Below are 12,748 nucleotides of genomic sequence, written 5' to 3'. Positions count from 1 at the left end.
TACTGGCAAATATTTTTTCCTTACGGGATGTCATTTGTCCTGTATGGCTAAGGTAGGGTTACCATATTTTTGTTTCACAAATTCCGGACGCTCTTCAGCGCCCACTAGCGGATTTCAAAATGAGGTGTGAGCGCATTGTCGATCAATATGACGTTACACCAGCAACGCTTTGTCTATCGACTTGAGGTGGTCGTGATCCGGTTCAGGAGTATGTGGTTGTGTATTGTATGTTGTAACCTGCGCCGAAGCCTCATATTTTCAGCCCCATCCCGCCCAAATAAGCCCTGATCTTGGGCCCATCGTAGGGTATTCGATGTAACTTCTGGGGGTTTACTATATGCATCTGGTCATTAAATGATTTGAATGAATTGTGTCAAAAATATTGGTTCTTCCATATATTACTGTATAATTTTAATCCTCTCTCCGCCCACATAATCAGAGTCAGCGGTAGAATAGAGCTGGTGTAGAATGATGACTTCGAAAATGCAAGGGGCGTGATTGTACATCGTTACGTCATGTTCATGTCACGCCGATAAGATTATTTATCAGCCTAATGCGGGTGTACACTTCACCACTGAGCTATATAAACACCGCGCATCCGGTGGTTTCCAACCTTTTATGGTCGCGAATCCATTTCCAATTTGAAAATTGCCGGGGCCCAGCTCAAAATTCGATGAGCTGATTACTAATTAAAGGTCGGCACATTTGCTCAGACTTACTCACAGCCTATTTTGGAAGCTAATTACGTTCAACATCTTTGCGAATCCCAGAATAGAGGTAAAATACCCCCAGGTTTATAACCACCATCTTTGAATAAAGCATCCAAACGACTTAAAACGACGACTCTATGTATACCGTTACCGTGTAATTGCGATTACAATTAGACTTCTTTTTGTAAATGAATGTTATTTTTTGATCGCAGTTTTTGCGAGGGCGGTAGTCTCCATATTAAAACGAATATATATGATACTGAATCGCGCGCAGCGCGAAGAAAAATTTAATGTAGCAAAAATCTGCCCAAAAATAATCTTGTTTAGGTTTATTTACAAAAAATATGTGAGCTTACTTCAAACCTTCAAAATTACGGACATTTAGGCATATTTTAGAAATTCCTCCCGGACGCAGTTTTAATAGTGAAATTCCGGACATGTCCGGGAAATTCCGGACGTATGGCAACCCTAGGTTAAGATCACCAGGACAGGAACATTCGACGCCAGCCATTGAGGTCAATTAGACATATATGTATATATATCGAAGTTTTCGGTCAGAACAAGGGCATTCCTTTTCGGACAAGGTCTTCCCGCTGCTGATCGTTCTGACACACTTCTCGCAGTGTTGGGATGACTCGAGTCATGACTTGACTCGAGTCAGACTCGAGTCACCTTTTTCGTATGACTTGACTTGACTCGAGTCACTTTGCTAAAATGACTTGACTTGACTTGACTCGGCGTATCAGAAATGTGGATTGACTCGTGACTCGGGGCAAAATTCACGAGTCAATTTCAAGTCATCAAGTAAAAATCACCTTATCTTGCATCTTGCATCTTGTTCGCCAAACTTTTGTGTAACCCATGAGAGCGACCGATCATTAAATGATCGTGCGTTTTACTGAGCCCCCAATATTCTCCCACAAAGATATTGACCACAAACGAAGTGATCGAAGCTATAGCTTACGTTGTCGTAAACTAGAAGTAAAGTATTTTCATAGCAAAATATATATTTGTGTTCTCTGTTCTTACCTTAACCGTACCTCTTGTTTTATTGAAATTGTAATCGAATATAGTTTATATACTCCTCAACCATCGGTGCAGACTCGAATTGTATCATATCAATATGTATAAATGGGATCATAATTGCATCTTCTCAATTCGTTTCTCAATTCTCTATATTGGCTGGTAACTATAAAATGAGGCTATGCAATTACTTACGTTGTTCAACAATTCCATGTTTATGTGAGCGATACAGCCCCTTATTGCATGTATATTCAACTCTATATTCGTTCATCGGTTCAGAATCAATGACCAATCAATCTGTTATTCGGAGACCTAGCGAAATGCAATGAAGTAATCATGCTTCATATTTCTAAAAAGGCAACTTGACTTGAATTTTGACTTGACTCGTGACTTGACTTGACTTGACTCGACTTGACTCGAGTCACCTCCAAAAATCGACTGACTTGACTTGACTCGAGTCACCTTCGAAAATCGATTGACATGACTTGACTCGAGTCAAAATGTGCAATGACTCGAAATGACTCGTGACTCGAAGGTAGTGACTTGATCCCAACACTTCTCGTAGTCGCATGTTACATGGTATCTACTTTCATATGTCTTGGTGCGTTGTGTCGCAGTAATGGCCGACGCCGAAGTCTGCCATTTCCATGAATCATGTGTATTTTTGTTGGGTGACGGGGACCCCAACATCAAGATACATGGAAATATTAAATCGAGAAATTTTTGAAAAAGTCACATTCATTTCTACAAAGTTACGGTATTATTTATGTTAATTCACGAAATAATTTTGGGCTTCCTTCGATTTCGAGCCCCCCACCCCCAATTGGGGTGTTTGGGATGCGGTAGTTACGATCCCGACTCCAATATAGCCGTTTTAACATGCCATCACCCCCAATAGAAGACATCGCTGAGTATCTTGAACTGCAGTTAAAAAGTGGAATTGAAAGTTTTGACTTTTTCTCTTTGGCTTTGGATGAGAGCTGTGATGTTAGTGATACTGCCCAATTACTGATATTTATTCGTGGAATAAGGCGGGATTTCAGGATTACGGAGGAACTGGCAGCGTTGAGATCAATAAAAGGAACCACCACGGGGAGCGATATGTTCAAAGAGGTAGGTACATGCATGGTTAAGCTTGGACTGAAATGGGACCAACTGGTCGGTGTTACAAGTGATGGTTGTCCGAATCTAACGGGGGAAAATGTCGGACTTTTGAAACAGATCCAAGACGCAGTCACTGAACACGGCACAGGACATACTTTGACATTGATACATTGCATTATACATCAGCATGCGTTGTGCAAGTCGGTGCTAAAGCTTAACCATGTTATCGATGTTGTGACTAGGACGGTTAACTTTATCCGAGCACGAAAATTGCATCACAGGCAGTTCGTGGAACTTTTAGAGGAGCAGGAAAATGAGCATGGTGACATCATGTACCATACAGCTGTCAGATGGCTCAGTCTGGGAAAGGTGCTGAAACGATTTTGGGACTTGAAAGCAGAGATTCAGCAATTTTGTGAGATGAAAGGCAAAAGTATCCCGGAGCTCGCAGATATTGAATGGATGGCAGATTTCGCATTTGCTGTTGATGTGATGGCATTGATGAATGAACTGAACACTAAACTGCAGGGCAAGGGCATTTTCATTCATGAAATGCATAACCTGGTCAAAGCGTTCATGAGAAAGTTACAATTTCTTTCAAGTCAACTACAGAACAACACTGTCACTCACATGCAAACCCTAAAAGAGGTAAAACTATCAGCTAATCATCTCAGCAGGTACTCATCCATGTTAGGTGATTTGCATTGTGAATTTTCAAGAAGATTTGCTGATTGTAAAAAGATTGAGGATGAAATGCACCTGGTTTCCTCTCCATTTGCCTGTAGAGTGGAAAATGCACCCAGTGATGTTCAGATGGAACTCATTGACCTGCAATCTGACACAGTACTGGAAGAGCACTTCAAGTCAGCATCACTGCTGGAGTTCTACTCGTCTCCCAAGGAGGAAAACTTTCCAAACATGAGGAGACATGCTCAGAAAATATTGGTTCTGTTCGGATCAACCTATATATGTGAACAGACATTCTCGGTAATGAAGTTCACCAAATCTACGTACAGATCCTCTCTTACAGATAATCATCTGTCAAATCTGCTTCGTATCTCAACATCAAATTTTCAGCCTAACTTTGATGCACTCGTTAAATCCCAGAACAGGTTAGATTTTCTCACTAATTAAGATCAAGGTACACAAGCATATGAATTCATTTGTTTTGATGCTATATGCTGGGCTGACTTGTGTTTGATATATACGTCGCAAAACATCGCTTGTTGAGGTATCTTTGAATTTTATCTGAGTGTTATCAAGGGGTCTAACATTACAAACGCAGCATTTTTCTATCGCGCATCACGACCGAAGCCTAAGTATCAAATCTGAATTTGACGAACCCGGACCAGTACGGGGCTCGTTCACTTTCGGACCAAAAATCCATTTTCTCCGTAAGGCTGTAGTGAGTTTGGTCCGAAAGTGAACGAGCCCCGTAGGTCCGTCAATTAAATGTTCCGCAATCATATCGTACATGGAAGAAAAATAGCTGAAACTATGTCCGGGATGGAAAACAGACCTCCAAATTAGGATAAATGATCGTTTATTAGGGTTATTTGGGTTTTATCAATATAAATTCCCAAAAAATAATGAATACACGATAAGACTAGCGTCTTTGCGTTGAAAAGCACAAGGAAATGCCATGTTGACAATTTGTCAACGTAGGTGCCGAAAACGTAACTTTCGGAGTGGCCCGCGAAAATGTTAGGTGCTTCTCATTTGGCCCGCCGGATAAAATAATTGCCCACCCCTGCTCAAGCCTGTCCTAGCAACACGACAGCATCAATCAAGGCACGTTACGCATCATTAGATAGATATCGTTCACGGCTACAATACGGACGTAGGTTCGTCTGGGTCACTGTAAAAAATATCCATTGGTGTACCCATCGTCTGGACCTGGTCACACCTGGGTCATGTTGGCATGGAAAATGCCCATGATAACTTGTTGACATCCATGAATACCTGTTGACATCCATGTTCCTACCCATGTCCTAATAATGATTCAAATTGACCTTTCACCTCAACCAATGCACCCATAATCTGTGGTTAGATAGCAATTGAGAGTCAGGTCAAAAAAGCAATGTATATTGACAGTGAACTAAATTAACAGTGAACGAAATGATGCATAAACAACAATTATTGCTAAATGCCCACTGTGGCAAGACAGCTAAAATCTTTAACAAATAAAGGAGAAATGAACCAAACAAACTTAAATTATTATTAAATTAGAGCCCTACAATAATTGTCTTCAATCCACAATTGAGATGACTTTGGTGCGTACACCAGGGCTATATTTGGCGTCAGGAATTTGTGCCAGAAAAGCTGCAACAAAGTTTAATGATTCAGCTGACGATGGCGCAAACTTAATGTTGAAGACCCAATACGTCGCCATCATTGTCGTCAATGCATGATGAAAACTTCTTACACCTTCGACAGACTCCCCATCAAAATGGATTGTCCACTTTTGTTGAAGACTGTCGTACTTCATAGTCGGGTAGACATTCTTCGGATCCTATAATGAATATCGATGTCATTACTATCCATGCATTGTTCAAGGCACACAAGTTGATAGAATTAAGTTCAATAGTTTTCAAGGCGGTTCAAAGTTGAATTCATCACAGTATACATAAATTATGCACAATGTTTCATTTCTATATAGTTCCTTTACCCATATAACACTATACTATTTGATGTTACGATTATCCACTTGTTGCGAGATAATTCTTGAAACTAGTTATAATGTCAGATAATACATTACTCAGGTAATTTACTGTAACTTCCAAGACCAACAAAAAACTTGATTATATTAATCCACCTAATTCACTATATTGGCAATTACGAGAGAAAGTGACATCCAACATCCGACCTCGCGTCTGCACCTGCAGAGATTTTGACGAAGAGGATTGGCGATGAAACTTTGGCACAAAATGATAGACGCATGTTCACCGAAATCGTAGATATTAATATGTCCGAATAATCCTGCCAAATGAGCCCAGTGGTATACAGAGGTGACCCGCAATATATGCAAGTGACATTAGTATTGGCCGAACTCATTCACTAACTTAGAAATATTTTCGTGCTTCGCGAGGTTACTTCATGAGTGCACTATGCACACTGACTTTTCATTACATAATTGTTATCGATTTTGATGCGTAGTAATATAAGTCTTGTTTTCTTCATTACCTAATCCGGTTCGCTCCTATCGGGTGGCTAAAAACTGTCATTAACATTCAAGCGGCACGGCGCAATGGTTCGCAGATCTCATGTGGCCCCTTGGTTGAAAAGGTTGGCCGCCCTGAGCTAGTGGAAAATATACAAACACGGCCATCGCATTAAATAAATTGACTTTTGCTGTTTGTTGTTAATTCTTTATGTAGTTCTTCTTGAGACTGGTGGTGAAAAAACAATTCCATGCATCCCATGAGCCCCTATAGAACTATTGACTTTTTGAAATTCGCTACTAGAACTAGTATTAACAACATTTTAAAATCAGGAACTTATGGTTAATAGGGCTGGGCACAAGCACTTGAACCTGAATTGAGTATCATTATTATTGTAGTATTGTACTGTAGTAATATTGAGCAAACCCGTTTAGGCCATCACCGAAAACTCGGCGTCCGGTCAATACCGAGAATGCTATTACCGAGAACGACAATAACGATAATTGACATAACCGAAAATGGACATTACCGGGAATGGACACCACCGAGAATGGACATTACCTAGAATGCAATATATGCAATGCAGGCATGTTATGCATATGAGCGGGTCGTGTGTGTGCATCACGGCGTTGTCACATTCGGTATCGATTCTCAGGTATAAATTTTCCGACAACGTCAGTTACAGTAAGCAAGATTCTTGGCATTGGCCATTCTCGGTAGTATCCATACTCTGTAATTTCCGTTCTCAGAATTGTCCATTCTTGGTAATGTCCGTTCTCGGTAATGTCCATTCTCGGTAATGTCCATCTCGGTAATAGCATTCTCGGTAATAGTATGGAACCGACAACTGTCAAAGCGTTTATTGAAAATGGTGGGGATGCCGACCATCCAGCCCAATTTCTGATTGCCTGAATGCGAAGTGCCAGAAATCAGCTCAAGTGTAACACTCGTAGAATAAAAATATGTTTAAAATTGAATGAATGCAGTTACTGTTTATGTAGTTTGAACTGCAAATATAGGCGTGCCAAGAAATATGAAAATTTCAACATTGCCTTACGCACCAGACAGTTATGGAAATCCGGAAGCTGAAATACCCATTTTAATAGATTCTACCAAGAAGTAATGACCGTTAAAAATTCGAAGTTAACGAACTATAATACATCCAACTCAGACCTGGGCAAAGTGGAGCCAGCTATTCTTTGCGGCCAGCGTACCCGTTTCTTGGAATTCAAAACACGCAGTAGGCCTACAGTACTCAGTATTCATTCTCCACGGCCCACGCAACAATATCCATTAACAATGTAATTCACTGCTTTAAATGTATAAATAAAATTATCACGTTTGGCTCCGCCTGCCAACGTATTTTTTATTACTCATGTGGCCAGTGGAGAAAAATAATTGCCCACCCCTGATCGAACTAGATCTGTGGAATCACTCTTACTTGACTTAAGCCCACCCTCGCGATGACTCGTGTTTGTCAGTTATTCAAAACCTATTATTTTTCAAGTGCACAACTGTGAAGCTGGAACTAGAAGTATACTTGCTTTCCGAAATCTGGATCTATAACTAATTATTTTTAAAACTAGAACTACTAAACAGATATCGACCGTCAATTAGCGAAATTTGTAAAAGCCTGTTACTTACCCATAATTTTTTGTATATCTATTGGAATTTTTTGAGGTTGCAGGAGACAGAGTGCAGAGGTCCATGTTTTTTCTAAAATCTTCGCGGTCAAGTCACCATCAGAATAGGCTTCTTTCAGGAAAAATAATTTCATTTCTTCCAATATCTGAACATCGTGACAGATTTACATATCTAAGTAATGAAGTTGGTCTGCAGCAAGGGCGGGCAACTTCACTGTTTGGCGGTCATGATATGGAGAATGAAATACTTAGCAGGCCGGATTACATAATAATCGTTTATTTATCACCTATACAATTTCACTTTCAGGGTAGAAATTTAAACACGACACGAGCTGGGCTTGTGATTGAATATGTCAAAAGTATTGTAAATTATTTTATCAATATACATACTTCGTTCTGTGATATCCTATCATTTTGGAAAATGAAAATGAGGGTTTGTTGCAAAGCCACAGGTTGACTTGGTAAAGCAATGTTTTGTTTGAAACCACTGCGCTATACTTACCCAGTCAGCATTGGTTAAAAGTGGATACGTCTCTATCAGCTTTCTTTACGACGCTGTCACGACGGGATTTAAAAGTTCTCCTCATCCGATCGTGCAGAGTCACTTTATCCGGCACCCTCTTATTCCACTCCGCTCTCGTCTCTTTTTGGTGCTCGATTACGCTAATTTCATCCTCGGGAGGGTAGTCGTGTTGAATCTTTAAGACAGTTTTTTTGTTGTTAGAAGATTACAGAATTGTCTCTCAATTTACTGAAAATATATCGATATGCAGTGCATGACATACATTTGGTAGCAAACATATGGTATAGAACAGGGGCCGGCAACTTCTCCAGTCGGCGGGCCGGATATAGAAAAATTAGGTACATGGCGGGCCGGATTGCTGAATCGATACATTATCACCCATTTATCCACGTATACAAGGAATAAGTCGTATTTAGTGAATGTATTTTAACCACAGCAATGACACTTCAAATCCATTTCTCGCCGATAATGACGAAGACAGTGTGGATTTGAGAATATCATTGTCTCTCCGATCAATCAACACACAGTGGAATCCTTAATTAGGATTTCAAGGTGTTCGATAAGTCCAGTACCCCAAATTTACAACGATATCGTTTCATTCGGGTTGAGTACGTGACGAGATAGCGTCGTTGTTCAACTGTGTGGCCTAATTAATCGCGATATTGAATTCATGCGTCCTGCATCCTCTACGAAATTTGAAAAGTAGCCCGAGACCCGTTTTCAGTTGGCAACGACTGGCATAAGCGGTGTCTTACAAGCCCAGAAGTGTGCTGTGCTACCTACATGTCGGCAGTTACGGAATCAAAAATAAGAAATATGAGCCTGGTGTTAATGACCATTGTAGTCGGCAAACACTATGATTGTCACAAACGACATTAGGGTTGAGTACATGGTAAATGCGGGTATTGCAATTCTTCTCGCTTGTATGAACTTACGCGTAAGCTCCACTCTCGCATGCTGCACATGCGCAAGTATATAATAACATACAGTCACTAATAGTGGACCTAGTAAGCAAGTAGTGGGGAGTCTCGGCAGACTGGGGCCGCGGGCCACATTATCACGTAAGATGGAAAAAAGTCCGCGGATCTGACAAAATCCCTCGCGGGCCGTATGTTGCCCGCCCCTGGTATAGAACCACTTGGCGAAATGAACAATTCAGGATTAGAAAACGCTTACATTGCATGTTGAGATTCGAGGAGTTTTGCACCTTGTACTCGAGTCTTCCAAAACAACCTCACGAGATCTTCGTTCACCGCGGCGCCCATGCTTTTTCTTTTTCTGATTAACGATGGGATCTTTGTCAAGACCCCTACGCCATTCTCTGAACTTGGAGTGAAGCTTTTCTTTCCATGATCCCTGTAACGCGAAAAAGTTGAAGAATTGTTTCAACAGCTCAGAGTCAGAGTCAAGTGACTCACATATCTTTCACGTCCTTCGAACAGCAATCGATCTTTCAGTACAGGATATTTTGTAATCAATGCAGACAGTGAGCTATTGTATTCGTATGTTGTTGGATACAACCTTGGAACATACACCTGATATCAACATAATGTTCGTTTTGCATCAGTACGGTTCCTTACCCTGTGTAATTCCTTAAATCGCAAAACTGGTGATTTACGATGTCCTTTTTCAATCTCCCAGGAACTTGCAGTATCTCACCAAATTGCTTCAATTCTTGTTCAATGGCCTTGGGTAAAGAAAACCGATAGCCATCTGCTGACCATGTCAATGATTGGTACTGATCCCGAAAGCCGCTTGAGCAAGCAGCTTCTTGTGAATGAGAGAGTGACAAGGCGCTGTTCGATATACCTTCATCTGAAGACAATATGATTAATGAGGAAAACAATATAAATTCCTCGGACAAGTCAATATACCGTGACGCTCAAATTCTTTTTCAGGCATCTCAGGTAGTGAAGAACTACAGCTGGCACTAACACTTTCATCAGCAGGCATGTCAGTATTTATTTCAGCTTCATTATCTTCTCTTTGTGAAGCTATAGTTGGGTTGCAACCAGAATCCCTTACATCGAATCCACTCTGTTCAACATCAGAGGCATTGTTTACTTTGCAAGCTGTTTCCTCTGTAAAAGTATAAAAGAGTCCCGATTATGAAATTGTAATCGTGTGATTAAATACTGCTAATCGCTGCGCATCAAGTTGGAAAAGTTACGCGCGATGGTTATAGTCGAAGTGTCCCGAGTTCTCAATCAAGTGTCGTTATCTGTTGCATCATAATGTGAAAACGCAGCCTGCTGATAACGATACTGCTACTGCAATAAGTAGATTTATCATAATCGCGAAATCGCAATATTTGTGTGTAGGAATGGTAAGCAGTGTACACAGTTTTTATAGATACCTTAACTAGTTATCTATAGTTTGTTCTGGTTCGTTAAATCATGACATTAAAAGCAACTTTATGCGCTACGATCAACCAGTTTCCTTGATCAGCCGTTTCTTAAAATCTGGACCACACTGCAAAAATAAGTGATGTTAGTCAAAATATCCCCCTCCCATAGCTTATCTCCAAATCCAGAGCCAATTTAATAATAAAACTAAAGTCACATTCTGTATCAGTATCCGTCAGAACCCCCGAAACGACTCTTACTTTGTCCGTCTAAAACAGAGGTCTCAAACACGCAGAGGCATTTTGGAATTTTAAGTATTCGTCAATCATTCAAGTGTAGCATATTCATTATTTTAGAGCGGGGGTACTCAACCTGGGGCGCGCGCCATGATAAGCCATGACCCTTTGGGGTACGAAGCACCACATAAGGAGGTACGAGATGCATTGTGGAATTAGTATAGTACCAATATATTTGTGAACATAATTACTTACTTCCAGTGTCTGTCAAGATCAGCCGCATTTGTCCTTTATCTTGAATGGCCGAGAGATCATAAAGATCGACATACGAGTCAAACGCCTCGTCATAATATTGCAACTTGAATGACCTGCCCCCAATATTACTATGAAATATAGTTCTCACAGTTTCATTAATCTGAAATCTGTGTTCCACTGTGATCACTCGTTTGTGATCTCCATAAGAAACCAGCAGCTTCATTTTCAATATCACTAGAGTAGTATCACAAATAACTGTAGTATGTATCTGTGAAATACTTTTTTTTTTCAAAATTTCATGATGAGAATTTTTCAAATCTGAACATACTGCACAACAAGCATACAATGTCAATCTTCAAATCAAAAACATATTTGGTGATGCAGTCTGATGTACTGCGCTTCACCAACATTGTGTACATCAAGGGGCCTTTGGTAAAATATGTTCCCAGGTTTGAAAACATGAACTGCACCTGTTTCCGCCACACTATAGCAGTGTAAATGTGGGACAAAGTTTGACATCATTACTTTGCCACAAATGTGCTACTCTCCATTGAAATGTAGAATATATTCAACACGGCAGAATACAGGCCCATTGTTGTCCTCATTTATGACATAAACAGCTTCTGTTTCATACGTTTCATAGCCATTGTCGTATAATTTTGAGGCACAAACTTGTCCATTCACATCTCGTATTCCAAGAAAAGCAACATAGTGGTATATGGTACATTTTCCCATAATAAGTTTACTGGCTCACAAAAAAACAAAATCCTATCGAGACGTCTACGACCTAAAACGACACTAAAATTGAACTATAACGTTTGAAGGTCGTGTTCTCAATTGCGCACATCTTTGGATGTATTATTCCACAGTTGGCGTCCGTCTAACATCGAGTTTATTCATCACGACTCTTCTTCTTCGTCAGTCAGTCGTGAAAAGTCAGCCAATCATATCCGAGCCCGCGAAATTCATCGAAAGCGCGCTCTTTTGTCGACTTTCAAGAACTCCTGCCGTCACACTTGAATACCCAGCACGGTCTACCACTAAGCCGACTAAAATCCGGATAAACGGTTGTCCTATAACTAGCGACCAGATCACTCAACTTCAGTAAGACTCGTCCCATTCGAAATCTAGTGATTCCAAAGATACAAATTAAAATATCTTCAAGCTATAGTGCCCTTTACTCAAATCAAATCGACCTCTGTTATTCTGGCAGAAATTAGGAAAATATATCCTTTCCCTATAATATCATATAATTGCAGGTGATAAGTGATAACCACTTTTTTGGATCCTTTGAAAAACCATCTTTTAACCATAGCTATGGGTGTTGTGTCAAATGATCCAAAAAACATATATCAGCTTTCCATGAAAAAACCGTACTTGTTTATACGAATTATAAATACGGAGAGGATGTGAGGATGTAACGATGTTTACTTATCAGTCGACGGTAGTAGCGAAATAGTGGAATGGTAAAACGTCCGGCTTCTTGATCGGGAGGTTTTATGATCAGGTCAGTCTAAAGTCTGATATCTGCCGCTATCACGCTCAACGTTAGCACTCACCCTCTCTCTCTCTCTCTCTCACACACCGGTCTCCTCTCTCTCTCTCTCTCTCCCTCTCGCCCCTCACCTCTCTCTCTCTCTCTCTCTCCCTCTCTCTCTCTCTCTCAGTTACGATGATGATGGTAATTATGATAATATCACTGAAGCTGAGCCTATATGGTACATATACTCTTATACTTGATAACCATA

General features: G+C 40.4%; 1 pseudogene; it reads left to right on the top strand.

The window, feature by feature from the left end:
- Positions 1-2,612: 2,612 nt before the first annotated feature.
- On the top strand, positions 2,613-3,971 carry LOC145456035 (general transcription factor II-I repeat domain-containing protein 2B pseudogene; annotated as a pseudogene).
- Positions 3,972-12,748: the final 8,777 nt, after the last annotated feature.

Source organism: Botryllus schlosseri, chromosome 14, assembly GCF_051294905.1.
Source record: "Botryllus schlosseri isolate E-star chromosome 14, Bs_hap1, whole genome shotgun sequence".
Taxonomy (NCBI): domain Eukaryota; kingdom Metazoa; phylum Chordata; class Ascidiacea; order Stolidobranchia; family Styelidae; genus Botryllus; species Botryllus schlosseri.
The sequence above is the reverse complement of the archived record's forward strand: the minus strand, read 5'-3'. Positions and strand labels throughout refer to the sequence as shown.